Raw genomic sequence first — 19,400 nt, 5'->3', positions numbered from 1 at the left:
AAAAAATTGAAAGTTTTTACGGGATTAACGTGGGAAAATATTAATTATCTTAAAGATCAACTCACTTCTCTGAAGAATTCCTGTGTAAGGACAGCGACACAAGCCATTGTCGTATTTTTATTCAAAATGCGCTCTGGGAATTCTAACTCGCTCATCTCTACAATATTTGACATTGAAAGCGAACAACAAGTATCTCGTTTTTGTCAATCAGTATTATTATCTTTCGAAAAAGATTTACTACCAAAACACTTTGGATTAGAAAATGTAGACAGAAATGAATTGATTGAAAATCAAACTTCTAATATGGCAAAGAAATTACATCCTGGTAAACAACTTATTTTGATTGCTGATGGTACTTATATAAGGCATGAAAAAAGCTCTAATAACGAGTACCAAAGAAAATCTTATTCAGGCCAAAAAAAAGTTCCTCTGACTAAACCATTTACTATATGTACTACTAATGGTTATGTTGTTGACCAGTTAGGTCCATATCTTGCAAATAAAAATGATGCTACAATACTGATTGAAATATTGGAAGAGAAGCAGAATATTTTACAGAAACTTCTTCGCCAAGGGGACATTTTTATACTGGATAGAGGTTTCAGGGACATTAAACAAAAATTAGAAAATATGGGTTATATTGTTTTGATGCCTGCACTCAAAGGTTCAAAATCTCAACTTTCTACGCAAGAATCAAATGAAACAATATTCACGACAAAACTGCGATGGGTTGTTGAAACAGTGCACGGAGTTCAAAAGAAAAAATATAGGTTATTAGATCACAAACTTGATAATAAAATGGTGAAAAATACTGGATCTTATTGTAAAATTTCTTGCTACTTAAATAACTTGTTTGGCAAACGCCTAGATTCTGATGAAGACATGCAAGATGAAATATTTATTCTATGCAATCTAGAAAAAATGTTGAAAATACATTAGCAGTTTTAGTAGCAGACAAAAGATGGAGTCGTCGGAAACTACCATTTAAAATAATAACTTCGGATGATTTACCAGACTTTCTTGAATTAACAATAAAAGATTTGAAAATTCTGTTTACAGGAACATATCAGCTTAAACAGACAATATCTTACTTAGCGGAAATGCTTGACGCAGATAATAATTTGAAGATTGGATATTCAAAAGAGACTAACAATATTCTCAAACTTGAAGTTCAATCCAGGCATATTAACAGAAAACAATACAAATGTTTCGTTGAGTATAAACCAAATGGTATTGGTTATTCTAGCATCTTAAGACACTGTTGTGATTGTGCTAACGGTAACCGTACTATAGGATGTTGTGCGCATATTGCTGCCATAATCTATTATCTTTCACATGGAAGATATTTATCAAAAATCATACGACCAGCTGAAATTCTGTCTAAAATGTTTCTTAATGATCAAATTGAAGTGTGTATTGATGAAGATAGTGACAATGATGAGTGAATCATTTTTTCTATTGTGAACATTCGTTATTTTTAAAAAGCTACTTGTATTCGTTCCATAATTTATTTTAAATAGCCTATGAAGATAATAAATTATACTTTGTACGAATTGAACATACTTAACTTCAATTCCTTTTTACCTGATAATTATTACTGTCAATAGATTTTGAATAATCAATTAAGTAGAGGCAGATAAGCCAAATATGGCCTTTTTAAGACCACAAGACGCCAAAAGTACCCTCAAACGATCGATTTCAAGGCTATGTTTAGCTAAAAACAGGCTTTTTTGCGTGAAAACCCTTGCATTATGATATTTTTAGGTTAGTTTTGGGTTACATGGTACCAAAAATGGCCTTTTTCGGCGTTAAATCACTCAAATGAGGGCATTTTTAGGTTAAAGAGAAAAGCAGACACTGACAGCGGCGATATTCTTTTTATATATAGAGAGAAACCCTTTATTACCTCAAATTCTGATAAGACCATCATTGAAAACGTAAGATAATATAAAAAATACGGCTTGGAGCGAACAAAATATTTCATTTGATTATGTTTTCATGGGAAGATATGCAAAACTACTCAAAAGGAGTCACTTTAGTAACTAAATTGTAACATAACCAGCTAAAAACGTGAAAAAATGGCAAAAAAATCAGTTTTTGGCTCAAATCGAGTTGTGCCACCATTTTTAAGGAAAAAACGTTAGTGCCATCGTAAAGAACGGGAAAAAGTACACAAAAAAAGTCTACTTAAAAAGTTGCACCTCAAAAACAAGGGGGTCAAAATATCGATTGAAAACTTTAATAATTTTTTTAGATCCGATATTTGAGGTTATGTAATCCCAAAAAAATTGCAGTTATTCATGACATAAAAATACACCAATGTGAATTTTTAAAAAAATTTTTATCCTATAGGGACTTCAGAAAAAAATAAAATCAAAAAAACACGTTTATCGACGTTACTGCGCATGCGCACTAGGCAGAGAGCTAAAAATTTGGCTATGGGAGTTTTTTTTTATCCCCCATCGAATGGTATATAACATATATACATTTTCCAAGGGGGCCATTTCACCATAGTAACCCGGCTATAGCCTTTTGGATATTTCTTGAAAGATTTCAGAATTATTCCATACACATGTCTCGCAAACTATCATGTAATTATTTCGGAAATATTCCAATGGAACATTTCTTGCAATACTTATGAAATAATTCTTTAATATTTTATTGGAACTCTTAAAATAAATTTTAACTCTAGCTGCCTGCGCATGAATTCACACTGGATCAATTATGTGTTTGTACCTGCTGTCAAACTATGGAGTTATTCTTTATATTCAAAAACAAAAGGGGTTCGAATTAACGAATTAACAGTTTATCCGCTTACATGATTTCAATTATTTTTCGTATAATTTGATCCAAAAGTTTAATATTACTAACATTAACTAGTTTACGAAAGCCGATGGCGTAAAAGCAAAGATACAAACTGTTTGTGTATTTACTATAATTATATATATAAAATAAGATATATTCACGGTGTCGTGGTACAGTCGCCGGACACAATAACTTTGCTTTACGCGCCACAACATGGCGGCGGGTCTCTTGTTGATTGGGCTTTCAGAACAAGGTGGCGCATCGGCTTCGCAGTCGCATAGACAGCGAACCACGGCCATAAAAAGAAGAAGAAGAAGTAGGTTAGGACGGTCATGACGTCAGATATCGCTTTCCTGACAGTCATGACCGATCTAAGGAGTCCAATTAACATGAGACCCGCCGCCATGTTGTGGTGCGTAAAGCAAAGTTATTGTGTCCGGCGACTGTACCTTCAAGCAATTCGGGAACATTTGAAGAATATTTCACGGAAGATATGTGGAATATTTCTGAATTATTTCAGGTGAAATATTTTATTAAATTTTTCAGAAATATTTCTGAATCATCATTTCACTAGTAACTTATAGTGATTATTAAACTTAGAAACATTTCAGAAGTGTTTCTCAAATCTAGGAAAGAAATATTTATTAAAGCTTTCTTGAATGTTCCGGAATTATTTTACTGCAAATTTTCAGGTGAATATTGAACACTGAAATAATTAGGAAATAATTCCGAAATATTTTAAAGAAATATGTTACGGAAGCTTGCTTAAATATTCCAGAATTATTTCAAATACAAATCCCAGGAGACTGCGTGCCACAAAATAATTTAGAAAAATTTCAGAAATATTTCAAGGAAATCTTTCATGGGAGATTTGCAAGGCGGGGCATTTTATGAAATGATATTATTGCAGTAATATTTCTGAAACATTTCGTGAAAAATTTCAGAAATATTTCAAGGAAATCTTTCATGGCAGATTTGCAAGGCGGGGCATTTTATGAAATGATATTATTGCAGTAATATTTCTGAAACATTTCGTGAAAAATTTCAGAAATATTTCTGAATTCTTTCAAAAAATATTTCAATATAGGAATTCGAGGGACATAACATTATTTCAGAAATATTTCGTCGAAAGATTCATGGAAGATTTCAAATATTTCGTTCCAATATTTCCGAAATATTTCGGAAATATTTCATGCTGTGTGGGAAGGAGGAGTTTTTTCAATATTGGGTGCTCTTCGAGGATATTTTCAGAGATCATTTACATCTCTCTTTTATTTCAACTAATGAAAATACATATTTCGAGTGTTTTAGTGCTAACATGTGCGCGACCTAAGTACTAACATTTATTAAGAGGATGTCGGCGCTAAAGCTTCGCAAATCCGCCACGCGGTATTTTGTATTTCCGAACTTTTAGAAAAAAAAAGTCCGATTGAAATTTTCTTTCGGTAGAACGATTCATTAAACTTAACACTACGGCGCTACAGACTCGGTTTTTCATTTGCAAGCATTATTTAAAAAGTTATGTGTAATAGAAAAACAGTGTTTTTAGCGACGACATCCCTTAAAATTATAGCATACCCTACTGAAAAAAATCAGCTGATTAGCAGCTGATATTTTGGCATGATTATCAGTTAATTATCAGCTGATTTTTTCAGTAACGGCAGCACCATACACAAGCGCGTTCAAAACTATATGAACATTTGAGAGAACAAATTCGTGTATATTTATTTCACAAGGTAATGCTCCGGATGAGTATAAACCTTTTATCGGTTCTAAACTAGATGAAATGACAGATGAACTAATATATTAATATAGCAAAAATACATACATAGATAATTTTGTTTCGGGTAGGCTAAAGTTTTACGCTTATACAGCAGTAACTCCTAATAAAAATAATAAAATTGAATGTTGTAAAGTAAAAGGTATTTCATTGAATTTTTCAAATGGTATAAAAATAAATTCCGATAGTATTAAGAGTTTAGTCATCGATGCCTTTGCAACCGATGATCAAGAATCTGAAAAAATGAATGATTAATGTAATAAAATACGATTAAAATTTAAGGCCATCAAACGAACTAAACTGCAATCAATGTTGTATTGAAAACAAGTATAATGTAACAAAAAACTGATTTATTGACTTAAGTAAAGTTTTTTTTAATTTCTTTTTAAATATTAAAAATAACATATTTGGCAAAAAATGATTACCACGATGACTCCTGGAACTTTACAGGTTTATCAAGTATAACCTAACAAAGAACTGATTAAATTTTGGAACCGATTTACTGAAATAAAGCGCGTTAAAAAAACGTTTTAACACTAAAAAAAAGTTAAAATAATAATTTTGAAAAGTGCAACTATCTTATTTTTCATAACTATTAATTATGATTGATTCTAGCATATCTGCTGATCTTTAATGCTTGACCTTTTCAAAACTGATTTCACTACATTCACTAACCTATATATTTATGAGAATATATGGAGAAACTTTTTTAAGCTACAAACACTTGACAATTCTTTTAAGAATTTCGTAAATTTTTAAGAAGAAATAAGCATCATAATACAAAGATACATCAGATTTGTGAGGATGGAGCCATAACTTATAGTTGCCAACATTTGACCTTGTAAAAGGTTTTTTTCAAACCGATATATAATTCTATAAAGTTTTTGTACTTTCTGACATCCGTCATAATAACGCGCGCTGATTGACAAAGAGAAACAAACAGATGAAGGAACTCTGCACGTTATAGTAAAAATGCCTCCTACCCGTTTTTCTCCGGATCTGCTTTATGAAATGACTTGAAATTAAAGTAGTTTATAGTTATAATCAGAGGCATTTTAGATGGACGGAGAGAGAGTGGGGATTGTCTCTAAAGTCGGGTCGCCGTTTGAATTATAGTACTTTAATAAAATAATAGACCTGGTTCTGCTATGCCGCCGTTCCGTCTGACGGCACCTGGATTTCCTGAGACCTTTATTAGTGCTCGGCTTGGGTCTCTGTTTTATTGTCGCTTTATGGTTTCTTCCATGTATTCGAGCTTTTGTTGTTCTATTACTGAACAAAATCAGCTGATAATCAGCTGATTTTTTTCAGTAGGGTAGTTATTAGCATTTATGAGCATAGTCTCTAACTGTAAAAATTTTTATACTGATTTGAAGACAATTTCCGAAATAATCTTGCTCCATACTGCAGGCCATAGATATAGTTTACTCAGTCACCTAGTATTTCATTGTTATTTTAAACTCTCAATAGAAACTGACATGACTCATTTTTAAAGTTAAATATAACTTTTTTGTTTCCAATAAATATTTTTTAACACTTTTATCTCCTTTATTATGGTAAACAGAAATGATCAACACTCTTCAAATATTCATTATTGACTGCAAAAATTGTCAACCAAAATTGAACGGTATTCTTTATACAATTTAAAAGTAGCTGTTGATTGATAGACAGTGGTGGATAGAGTAGCCAAGAAGCTTTGTTAAGGCCTTGCTAAGTCTAAATAATGCTGTGGTCGGGTGGCAAAATTTCAATTTCAACAACAAATACAACAAAACCTTGTACTTAAAGAAAAATTGCTCTGTACCAGTCTTCTTCTTAGCCTAAAGTAAGAGTAACTAGTGTCAAATATAGTACTAAGTGCATTTTTTCGGCATAGTATTGAAGTTGTGATATCAGCTACCAAAGCAGTAACTGACCCAGTGGAAATGAAAAATATGCCAATCTGAGCCAAAACTGTGCCAGAACTGTGCCAGAGCTGTGTCAAAACTGTGCCAAAATGTAAACATTTTGGACATTTGACACACTTATGGCATAGTTTGGCACAGTTAGGCACAGCTGTGGCACAGTTTTGGCATAGTTTGGCATAATCAGTTTGACATAATCAGTTTTACTACAATTTTCTACTCAATTTTCGTGCATTATGGCACATTTTGGAATGATATTGGCACAGTATAGCATGATTTCGGCAAAGTTTGGCACAGTTTGGCACAAATCAACATATTTTAGTATTTGGTATAAAATTTTGTTTAAATAAAATTTTGGAGCTCAGAGCCAGAGTTTTGGTGTTATCATCCGAATGGTTAGACCTATTTAGGCCTTCATTATGTGAATTTTACGAATTTTAATAATTCTAAACAACTTCCCTACTGAAAAAAAATTCTGTGCCAAACTATGCCAATATCGTGTCAATCTTTTCCAATATTGTGCCAATCTGTACTAAACTGTGCCGGGTAGTGCGATAAAATTTGAAGGAACCAGCAGTCGGTGAAATGCCGAATACGTACAAAGACAAAGAAGCAGATTGGAAAAAAAATTGATCTAAAAGCTCGAACTATGATAATTAGTGCTATCTCCGACAAGCAATTAGAATATGTTGGCGAATATAAACCGGCTTACGAAATGATAACAAAATTCGACAAGATGTATTTATCTCAGTCTACAGCCCTGCAAATTATATGTAGAGGTAAAATAGAAGAAATTAAATTAAATAATTACACTTCAGTGGAAGAATTTTTCGTTGAGTTCGAAAAAGTAACAAACGAGTTTAAATCAGCTGGTGGAAAATTAGAAGAAACTGAAAAGTTGAGATATTTGCTCAGAGCTTTACCACCAAGCTACAGTTATATTGGGGATTTTATAGATGTAATCCCAGAGAACCAAAGAACCGTAGACTATGTCAAGTCAAAAATCAAAGAGAAAAATATGACTCAACCTGAGTTAAACAATAAAAACAACGTCAGTACCTTTGCGGTCCAAACCAAAGGAAAGTGTTACAACTGTGGAAAAGTTGGACACTACAAAAATGAATGCACGAGACCACCGCAGCAGAGCAACCGAGAACGAGGTGCTCAATCCAGTCAAGGTCAACGAGGTCATCAAAGAGGCTACAACAGAGGAAACTACAGAGGTGGATCATACAGAGGACGAGGTCGTAGACGAGGAATTTATTACACTTTGGCATACCTTGGTATACTTTGGCACACTCTGGCACACTTTGCACATTTTGACACACATGGGTTTTTCGGAAATTGAGGACTTTTGCACGAAAATTTTTGCACGAAATCTGGAAAACTTGTATTCCCGACGGATTCCTCTGTTGAGGCATGTTTTTCCAACATTTACGGCGGACAGCAGCTTTAAGGCAATTACTGGCAATTGTTAATTAATATTTTAAAAGTACTAAGTATCTAAAGCTGCTTGAAGTACATGAGTTTAAATTTTTGTATTAACTGTAATGAGTACTTGTGGCTCAGTGGTAGACCTTCAGCTTACTAACCCAAAGGATCCGGGTTCAAGTCTTACCGACGCTAGAATTTTTTTTTTTATTAAATTATTTATTATTACGTTCTATAACTGGGACTTGTAGGCTACATTGAAAACGGTTATAGAGTTTTAGTTAACGGTAAAACAATTAATGCTAGACATGTTCAAATAGTGGAAGAAAACACTCAAATCATTTGTTTAGAAAAACTTGACGATGAAAAAGATCGAGATTTGGAAAATAACAAATCCATTAATGTAGAAAATGAAATACAGGAAAATGAATACGATGTAAATTCAAATAAACCAAACACTCTTATCTCTACTCAGACCTTAGGGGAAAGTACAGATAACGAATCAAATCTTGACATTGTTGAAAACGAAAATAAAAATACAGAAAATTTAACTGTAAAAAGAACGTCCAATAGAAAGAAAAGTCCTGTAAGTAGATATGGAAATCCAGTAAGTCATTTTATTTATGTAAATCATATTGATGTAAATGTACCAAATACATTCGAGGAGGCGATAAACTCTAGCGAACACAAGCAATGGAAAATTGCAATGGATTCTGAAATTAATAGTTTAATGAAATATAATACAAGCAAAGATCCAATATATATACTAGTCTTTGTAGATGATCTCTTAATTTGTTGCAAAGATAAAATTAAAATAAACAAAGTAAAAGCCAGTCTAATGAAAAGATTCGCAATGAAAGATATGAGCAAAATCAGCCAATACATTGGAATTGATATAGATTATAGTAATGATAGAACTAAAATTACCTTAAGTCAAACTAAATATATTGAATCTTTAGCTATAAAATACACTTAAAAAATGCCAAACTGTATGATACTCCAATGGAGACTAACCTAAAACTAGAACAAGCTCGTGATATTGATGAAAATATAAAATACAGAAATTTGATTGGCAAATTATTATATATAAGTACAGGCACAAGGCCAGACATTGCGTTTAGCGTAAATTACTTAAGTCGATACCAAAATTGCTACGTCCAAACACATTATAAATATGCAATGCGAATTTTAAAGTATTTATATAAAACTAAAGATCTCAAATTAACGTACTGAGATAATGTAAATAGCGAAATATTAAATTATATGGTGGATTCTGATTACGCGGGAGATAGTGTAGATAGAATATCTACAACAGGTTTTGTAATAAGACTTTATGGTAATGTAATTTTTTGGAAAACACATAAACAGACTATAGTAACAAAATGTTCTACTTTCGCAGAATATACTGCTATGTCAGAAGCAGTAACAGAACTACTGTTTATAAAAAATCTTTTACACGAAATGTTCAATTTAAAATTCGATAAACCTATAAACATGTTCGAGGATAACTCAGGTGCAATTGCTATTGCAAAATACGGAAATTTTACAAAAATTCAAAGCACATCATTACATAAGTGAAAATTATGAAAATGGAATAATTGACATTGTAAAAATAGATTCAAATTCGAACTTAGCTGATATGTTAACTAAAAGTCTAGACAAAACCAAGTTTTTGAGAAACAGAGAAGCGTTAAGATTGTTACAAATTGCAAAAAGAAAATAATGTTTGTAAAAAATCACGATCATAAAATTTAGGAGGCGTGTTGTGCAGTCAGACAAGCTCACGTGAGAGCAAGCGTATCGCGCGAGTCAGACTATACCGCGCTGTACTACACATTCCCTCTCTCGACTATAAGACTCAGACGTGAGCGGACATGTATCTCGTCCGACTATTGCCAACTACAATATATAATTATTAATTATTAACCCAAGTGTCCACTTATTTATCCAACCTTCCAACAATACCGAGCAACTTTTCAACTTGCAATATTAAGTTAATAACTTAATATTCTTGAATGAACCTTTTATACATGAAAAATTAAGATAATATATTTAAGTAGATACCAACAGATTGCGCATACGCGCAATAATAATGATTTAAATGCAATCGAGATATTTTTTAAGGTTAGGAACACCTAATTTCAAAGTATATAGGGTCGCGCCGTCGACAAATCGTACTTTTTCTTGCCAAAGCGGCGCTACCGCGCCCCTTGATTAATAAAAACACAGCCCCACAATAAAAAAAAATTGTAAGTCCCAAAAACTAGACCACGGTACTTGCGAATGCGGATGCGAATCCGGGGTCAGTTTAACCCCATCAGATCTTAAGTCAAGGTCAAATAGGGGTCAAATTATCAAAATACATTAAGAAAAGACTAAACCATGGTATCTTGAGGTATTTGGGGTCGCTGAATGCGAATCCGGGGTCAGATTAAACAATCAGATATTTCTCAAGGTCAATTGAAGGTCAAATTATCGAAATACATGAAAAATACACTAAAACCATGGTATCTTGGGATTTTTTCGGGCGCTGAATCCGAATCCGGGCTTATTACAAGCCTATCAGGTCATGGTCAAGGTCAGTTGAAGGTTAAATCATAAAGATTCATAAAAAGTAAAATCAAACCATGACATTTAGGGATTTTTGGGGTCGCTGAATCCGAATCCAGGGTCAGTATAGTCCCATAAGGTTATATTTATGGTCAGTTCAAGGTTAGTTCAAGGTCATGGACGTAAAGAGAGTGAAAGAAATAGTTATAAACTGAAACAATGCAAAAGGTAATGTAAACCATAAAGCAAGGAACAATATATATGCAAGTACAATCGTATCCTTTAAAACTATATCATAGTTTACTGCTCCTTCAATTACTTTAAATTTGTTAGAAGTATATGCAATTCAATAAAATACCCATAAAAATATTAAGCCCATTACTCCTTTTTATGGTAACGAACTATTTTATTGGCAAATGATCTACGAAGTGGAGTACGCTTCCGCTTCTCCAATGTTGATGGTAGATCTCTTTTTAACGACCAACAGTAATCTGCTAACATATTTACGTCCCATCTTCCTTGGTACCTGCGCTCCATTTCCTTGATATCTTGGTGAAATCTCTCTCCCTGCTGCAATCACCTAGGTTTTCTGGAAACTCATCAACATGCTAATATAAAAAGTGTAATTTTAGATTCATTAGGCAGTCTTAATTATCGGGTGTCTCTCTCAGTGTAAATCCCAAGACGATTGATGTTGACTATCTTGGGTTTGTGTTAAGGTCTTCTTTCCCAAAAGGTTTCCAAAGTCATGTTACAGTAATCTTCATCTCACTTGTATCACTTGTATTTCCTACTTGATACGAACGGATATGAATATGCTGTTTGTTTGCCCCCCGGGTACCTCCACATGGTGACGGTGGGAAACGACCGATTCTTTTTTTCGGTCGGCTAAACTCCTCGGTGAAGGCTTTAGAGCCGTCAATGCAGACAAACAGCAAAAAATTACGATGCAGGGATTCGGAACCCCAGTATCGGCGGCTGGTCAGGGTGAGCAAGCGGGCCCGCAGGCGTCGTCATCGAGCGACCGCAGCTCTTTGTTAGTGAGAAACTTGGCTTTCGAAGAGTATAATACTACAAGAATTTATCACTTGAGGTCTGGTGACCAAGAATGCCTTATAGCAAAACGGGATAGTTTTTGTTACATTTGTGGCAAGTATGAGACCCCAAAAAATAGAAGAAAAATCAATCAAAATATTAAAGAGCAGTACAAGAACATGTTTGACTTAGACATGAAAATTGACGAATTTGATTGGGTTCCTAAAATCATATGCGCAATATTTAGGAAAATGCTACAGAAAGGCAAAAATGGTAAAACTGAAGTAAAAATGAAAGTGCCTACGATATGGAAGGAACCTTTAAGGAAAGAAGACTGTTATTTTTGTAATACGAATTTGCATGGAGTTAATAGTAAAATCAAGTCGCACATTAATTACGCTAACGTTGAAAGTGTCACGAAACCTATATATGAATCGTCAATTGATAAAAGAGAAGATCCACTGGGTACGTACGTAAGTGGAAGTATGGTTCTTGAGGAAAATTTAGAAAGACATGATAAAGAAGAAATGGAGGAAGGAGATGTTATTGCGGAAGAAGAAAAATCGCCTGATAAAGACAATGAGGTTGCTAGTACAAGTGATACAAGTGACGAGGAATACATCCCCTATAAAGCTAAGAAGGAGAAAGGTCCACTTACACAAGAAAAAGTGAATGATCTCATACGCGATTTGGGCCTACCAAAGGATGGGGCGGAGTACTTGGCTTCATGGCTAAAAGAAAATACTAATGAAGCTGGAAAAATTCAAGTTTCTTACTACCGAGACAGAGATAAAAAATATCGTGATTATTTCGCTAAAGATGAAGAATTTTCCTTAGTTTACTGCAAAGATATAGTTGGATTGATGAATTGCTTTAAACATGGATGTTACAACCCCAACGAGTGGAGATTGTTCATCGATTCGTCGACGAGAAGTTTATAAGCCGTTCTGTTACACAATACAAATGTTTATGCAGCCATTCCCATAGGATATTCGGTAATACTGAATGAAGAGTACTGTAACATGAAAGTAATATTAGACCGAATAAAATACAATGATCATAAATGGCAAATATGTGGGGATCTTAAAATCATAACAATACTTTTGGGGCAACAATCGGGATTCACAAAATATCCTTGCTATTTATGTGAATGGGATAGTAGGGATAGAAAGAATCATTACATAAAGAGTCTCTGGCCCCTTAGAAAAAAGTTCGAACCGGGTTCTAAGAATATAAAAGAAAAGCCACTTGTTTATCCATAAAAAATTCTTATACCACCTCTGCACATTAAATTGGGACTTATGAAACAATGGGTAAAATCTTTAGACAAAGATGGTAGCTGCTTTAAGTATCTGCGAAATCAGTTTCCCAAATTAAGTGATGCTAAAGTAAATGAAGGAATTTTCTATGGACCTCAGATTCGTAAGATGATAAATGATGAAATTTTTGTTACGAAAATGAATCATACAGAGAGAGAAGCATGGTTATGTTTAGAGGACGTAATTAAAAATTTTCTTGGAAATTATAAGAGCCCAAATTACGAACAAATATTTTTAAATTTAATAAATAGTTACAAAAATCAAGACTGCCTAATGAATCTAAAATTACACTTTTTATATTCGCATGTTGATGAGTTTCCAGAAAACCTAGGTGATTACAGCGAAGAGCAGGGAGAGAGATTTCACCAAGATATCAAGGAAATGGAGCGCAGGTACCAAGGGAGATGGGACGTAAATATGTTAGCAGATTACTGTTGGTCGTTAAAAAAAGATCTACCATCAACATTGGAGAAGCGGAAGCGTGCTCCACTTCGTAGATCATCTGCCAATAAAATAGTTCGTTACCATAAAAAAGAGTAATGGGCTTAATATTTTTATGGGTATTTTATTGAATTGCATATACTTCTAACAAATTTAAAGTAATTGAAGGAGCAGTAAACTATGATATAGTTTTAAAGGATACGATTGTACTTGCATATATATTGTTCCTTGCTTTATGGTTTACATTACCTTTTGCATTGTTTCAGTTTATAACTATTTCTTTCACTCTCTTTACGTCCATGACCTTGAACTAACCTTGAACTGACCATAAATATAACCTTATAGGACTATACTGACCCTGGATTCGGATTCAGCGACCCCAAAAACCCCTAAATGTCATGGTTTGATTTTACTTTTTATGAATCTTTATGATTTAACCTTCAACTGACCTTGACCATGACCTGATAGGCTTGTAATAAGCCCGGATTCGGATTCAGCGCCCGAAAAAATCCCAAGATACCATGGTTTTAGTGTATTTTTCATGTATTTCGATAATTTGACCTTCAATTGACATTGAGAAATATCTGATTGTTTAATCTGACCCCGGATTCGCATTCAGCGACCCCAAAAACCTCAAGATACCATGGTTTAGTCTTTTCTTAATGTATTTTGATAATTTGACCCCTATTTGACCTTGACTTAAGATCTGATGGGGTTAAACTGACCCCGGATTCGCATCCGCATTCGCAAGTACCGTGGTCTAGTTTTTGGGACTTACAATTTTTTTTTATTGTGGGGCTGTGTAATCAATAGAAAAATTGTTATATTTTATTAAAAAAATAGTTGATACATTAAGAACAAGCTTGTACAAATTGGTAGTGCTTTGGAGCCTGAGACAAAAGTTAATCATTCAAAGTTACACAAAATTGCACAATAATTGTAATTCTTAATTATTTAATAACTCTTAATTGTATAAAAATGTTGGTTCAGAATTCACTCAAATTTTGCAGAATGTTAGTTAAACAACTAGCGAATAATTTAAGTACTTATAAAAAGTGGTTGGAACCTGTGAGCATTCATTTCTAAAAGGGAGATTGCGATAGTATCGAATTGAAGCTCTTACAGAGCTAATTTAGACTATTACCAAAAAATTTTATTGGTGGGTACAGTGGAAATAGAGAGCAACTTCAGAGAGTTTAACAACAAAATCAACACGCGTGACACCCTGTTGAAAATATTTACATAAAATTTTACATATGTTAAGCCAATTTATAGTAGTAATAAATAAATGAAAGTTTAAAAATGTACACTTAACCTCAAAAAAATAAGTCAAATTAGCTTCTGTCTGAAATTTTTTATTTGTAATTGTGATAAATAGAATCGCTTAATATGAATGAAAAATCAATATTTGTTATACCTTGACTTATGCAATCTCTATTATTTGGTATATCTTACAAATAATTAAGAAATAAAAAGTGGACTTTGTTTTGACCTACCAGTAGTACTATATCTTAATAAAATACAATTTGACTCCGTGTACCAATACTTGGACCATGCATAAATCTCATACTTCTTTTAAACACTTACAGTCTACATGTGTATTTGGCCTAATAATTTCTACTAGTTAGTAGCTTTAAATTTTGACACACATTGTAGAAAAAAATTTCATTTGAAATGAAAAATGCTTTTCTCGCTATAAGTTTTCATTAACAATATAAAGTTGGGTATCAAATAAATTTTCCAATTATCACATGATTTTCTTACTTTAACTTGCATAACCCTACATTATCATTAAAATATTAAGCCAAATACACACAGGTTGAGTATTATTAAGCATAGAACATTTTGGCTATAGTAATAAGTGACAATTGATTAATTTTTATTAAAAATTAAAAACAATAGTTTTAGCACAATTCATAATTTTTAATTCATTTACAAATACAAATAAAAATTTCAAAATTTGGAAAACTAAAAATTTACCATGCATGGAAAAAAGATAATCAGCTTTCATTTATAAAGTGTTGAAGCTTCCAAATTAGACTTGCCAGCTATCGAAGGTTTTCATTTTCTTGGGAATGCCAGCCTTTGAAGATGTCAAGGTTTTGACAAAACATTTGGATTTGAGTAGCACAATACAATTTTTTAAGCTCTGTATATAACAAAGATTAAAGATTTTAAGTCAATCATGATTTCTTAGTTAAAACCTTAAGGAAGCATGTACAAACCTATAATAAGCGTCATAAATAGCTTTTTAAAATCATTTTTTTCTATATAAATATTTTATAAATGGTAATATAATCAGCTTGAAATCAAAAGTTTATGATTACAAATCATTTTAGCAGGGCAAAATTTAAATTGAGAAATATATATATTTCATCATAAATAGGGGAGAGGGGGGCGAACTTGAACACTTTTTTTGTTACTTTATATTATAAAACAGTTAAAAGAAAATAAAAAATCAATCAATTCGGTTTCAAGTACTTGGATTAAAGTTGTTATACAAAAATTTTTAGCTCCATAACAGGCCACTGTAAAAATCCGTCTACAACTTTAACGAAGCATAACTCTAATAAAATCCTATAACGGTATTGGGGCAATATTATACAGATTGAATTTAAATACAGAATGAACTGAAAAAATTAATCAGAAAACTGTACACATAATGTTTCAAATTAATGTTTTTATTTTTGTAAGCGCTGAGATGAAGCTTTTATATCATATTGGCGACCCATGTCGCTACTATAAGTCAGTCACTCCTTACCACAACTTATCAAGCATTTAAGAGCTTTTTTCAGTATACCGCATTTTTACTGATATTTTTTTTAGTATCTGCGAACCATTTTAAGCTAGAATTAAAGTACTAAAGGCATGTTTATAAAAAACGGATTTCAAGTCAATATCTCTCTATGTTAATCTTATGTACAGTATTGCCCTGTACCTGATGTACAAACTGGCTACAAGGGGTTTGAAAAATTCAATTGTCAATATCTAGCCTTACAACTTACATACAGCAAGCAACCCGGCGTCAAAATCACCATTTTAACGTGTACTTTTTGATCTCACAGGCCGAAAATATTAATTTTTAGACACACTGGCGTGTTCACACTTTTCCTGACTTTTAAAAGTTACAGAAAGTGTTATAGAATTTTTGATTCACTGGCCCTGAACGCATAACCGCTGCTTACAGAAAAGTTTGACAGTCCAAATGTTGGTTTTGGTGAGATATAACATATATGTTACTGGCAGAGCATAGGTGCACTTTACTAAAAAGTTATAGAAAAGTTATAGTATTGCCCCGTGTTTAAGTTCACCCCCCTCTCCCCTAAAATAATGTTAAAGTCCTGGTCACTGGCACAATTCCCTTATATTTTATTTTTAATGAATAAAAACAGAAAAAAGTACAGTAAAACTTTGTTGAAACTTATTTCATAGTCAATAAAAGACAACGTTTTCTACTTTGCTATTGAAAATTTTATTTATAATGTAAGTAGTATGTCGAGTTAAAAAAAAACATTAAGGATAAACTTTGTAATAATTTAAAAAGATATCTTAATGGTATTAATGGTATAATAAAGTACCTACAACAATCTATTTAATAAACTTCAAATCTTGATTTTAGTTCATTATATATTGCAATTGCAAAGTACATCTCAGTTAGTATTGTATTTTTAATTTATTAGTTTTATATAGTTCTTTAATGTATTTACATATGACTAAATGCATACTGCCCACATATTGGTCACATCTACAAACAATTCTTATTTTTCATCAATACCTTAAGATGAGAACAAAGTTTGTATGTATTTTATCTATATTAAATCATGAGAACCTGAAATATCCTTGCATCAAGTTTGTATTTGCAAATAATCTAAATATTATTAAAATAGTTTGTATAATATCTATATATACTTATAATTTTGCAAATTCGAATGACTCTATGCTATTTGTATTTACTACATCATTGTGTGATAATGCTAGTTTTGTTTTTAACCGGAGCAGCAGAGACTATAGAACTAAAGATTTGCAGAGAGCATATAGGGCGAAGCCGAGCGAGCGAACACCGCAGCCGAACACCCCATGGTGTAAGGAAAACAAGGTGTGTTCCAGACGTGAACGCGTTTTTGACCTCTTCTGCGCAGCTCCCACTTTCCGCCATTATGGATTATGTCACGTCAGCCTACCATTACCTAGACTAGCCGGTCAAAGCAAATACGAATATCACGTCAAACCGACAAGTTACCTTAACACGGTAACCGAGGCTGTTACAAGGTAGGCATAGCGGAGGCCGACGAACCAACGACGGTCGGCAACGCAGAACGCGACAGGACGAGCCAGCGACTGACACGTGCGGCAGCAGAAGAAAGGGCGACGATCCTGAATAAACCAGGCCAAACAGGGGGAGACTCCCCGGGGCGGCCAGACAGTAATTAAGGAAGCCATAAATCTCTGGCAACTAGACCCAAATAAATGGAAATCGATGCAACAATGAGGGAAATTACAATAAATAAAACCATTGCAGATGACCAAGCTAGTGTCCGCGTACTGAGGGGCGATGATTAATAAAAGGGGAGCTCACCCCCACTGAGACACACACTCTCCCAAATTCCTGATTGGCCAGAACCTTCCCTATGCTTATGCATTGCCCTCTTCCCTATAAATATCAATGGAGAGCAAGGAGGAGCATCTTTCGGATTCCGGAGTCCATACTGGTAGAGCGAAGCTCTGCCCAACTCGCGACTCAAACTATTTTTCCGTAATTGGACTTAGACTCCGAGCGTTCGCCTAGTTTTCGGACTTAGTCGCATTTCTGCCTCAGACACGAGTTGTACTCAGTCGAGGTCCTATATCTTGTACCATTTATAACTAGACGAGTTAAATAAATCATTACTCTTAACTATTAAATCTTGCGTACAAATTATTACATTCAAAACTCCGCGCTCTCGAGACGAGCTACAGCGCCAGAATGAGAGCGAGGCAGCCAGTCGGTAACTACAAGCCAGCAACTTCAAAGTAAGTCGATTGTCCTTATCCTTATTCATACACTGAGAGACTTTCGGTATAGCTATTACTCCTCAAGTTCATGAGGTTTCTACTCTTGCAATCGAAGTAACAGCTACTCCGATTCGGCGTAGCCCACGCGCAGACGAGTCTAGCAACGGCTCTATCTGGTAGCGGCCCTATTAGCAGACGAAATAACCTCAAAATGCTCTCATGAGCTGTAAACCAATATTTCTTATGATAATCTCTTTTGTTTTGCTAGAAACGGTTAAAATGTTAATGCTTTAATTATTTGACGTTCTAAACGCAACAATTTCCAACAATTATATCATTAATATATGCAATACACTCGAATTTGTGCTTCGTACGACATTTAGCTGTGTCGAGTTTTTTGCGCTGAATCGGAGTAGCTGTTACTCCGATTGCAAGAGTAGCGCCTACTACCAGGATTTGCGGCACCACAAGACCTTAAGGAGTAGCAGCTACACCAAAAGTCTCTCAGTGTACGTTATCGTCAGTGTCGCATGCAACATTATTGTGTCAGTTCATAGTGTCATATCTTAATATTTTCAATATATTTGGAAGCCACTCTGAGTCTCGTTACTCCGTGAGCTATCACTATCCCACCGTCAGTCGAGCTATCGGTCAAATCGCGCGCTTCTTTACCTTTTCCCTAGGAGGTATCGCGTGAGCGGACTGTGCTAAATAAAAGGTCTCATCGACTCGGAATTCGTAATTATTTCTATAACGTGCGAGTATTCGCTCTGTGCAGTCGCTCGGACGTAACAGAAATTGGGGGCCCCTTCCGGTCTTGGATTTTTTATTAGGAGCAAGCGCGATTAGATCGTCGGAAACATGGCGTTAGGCGGGCCGAATAAAGTAAACGAAGCATTGCAAATTTTAAAAGTAAATGTGAAGGCGTTAGAACCAGACGTACAAAGGGACGATTGGGACATCAAAAAATACGCAACATACTTTCGAGATCTGAGAATTAAATGTGCAAACAAAGTGTTGGAGGAATCCTATTTGGATGGTCGGTGAGGAGAACTCGTAAAAAATTAGGCACTGATATTCTTGTTGTAACACTCTATTTATTTGTTAGATGTATAACTCGGGCGACGGAGCTGTTGCTGCGAG

At 33.9% G+C, this 19,400-nt stretch overlaps 1 protein-coding gene across 1 annotated transcript in view; it reads right to left on the bottom strand.

The window, feature by feature from the left end:
• Window positions 1-18,162, bottom strand: part of LOC100678874 (zinc finger protein 608) — a 157,870-nt gene extending 139,708 nt beyond the window's left edge. Inside the window, exon 1 of the mRNA XM_032601573.1 lies at window positions 16,848-18,162. The gene's annotated coding sequence lies outside the window, so the exon portion shown is untranslated. The remainder of the gene's footprint in view (window positions 1-16,847) is intronic.
• Window positions 18,163-19,400: the final 1,238 nt, after the last annotated feature.

Source organism: Nasonia vitripennis, assembly GCF_009193385.2.
Source record: "Nasonia vitripennis strain AsymCx chromosome 2 unlocalized genomic scaffold, Nvit_psr_1.1 chr2_random0008, whole genome shotgun sequence".
In the NCBI taxonomy this organism is placed as follows: domain Eukaryota; kingdom Metazoa; phylum Arthropoda; class Insecta; order Hymenoptera; family Pteromalidae; genus Nasonia; species Nasonia vitripennis.
This window is presented reverse-complemented; position numbering and strand designations above follow the sequence as displayed.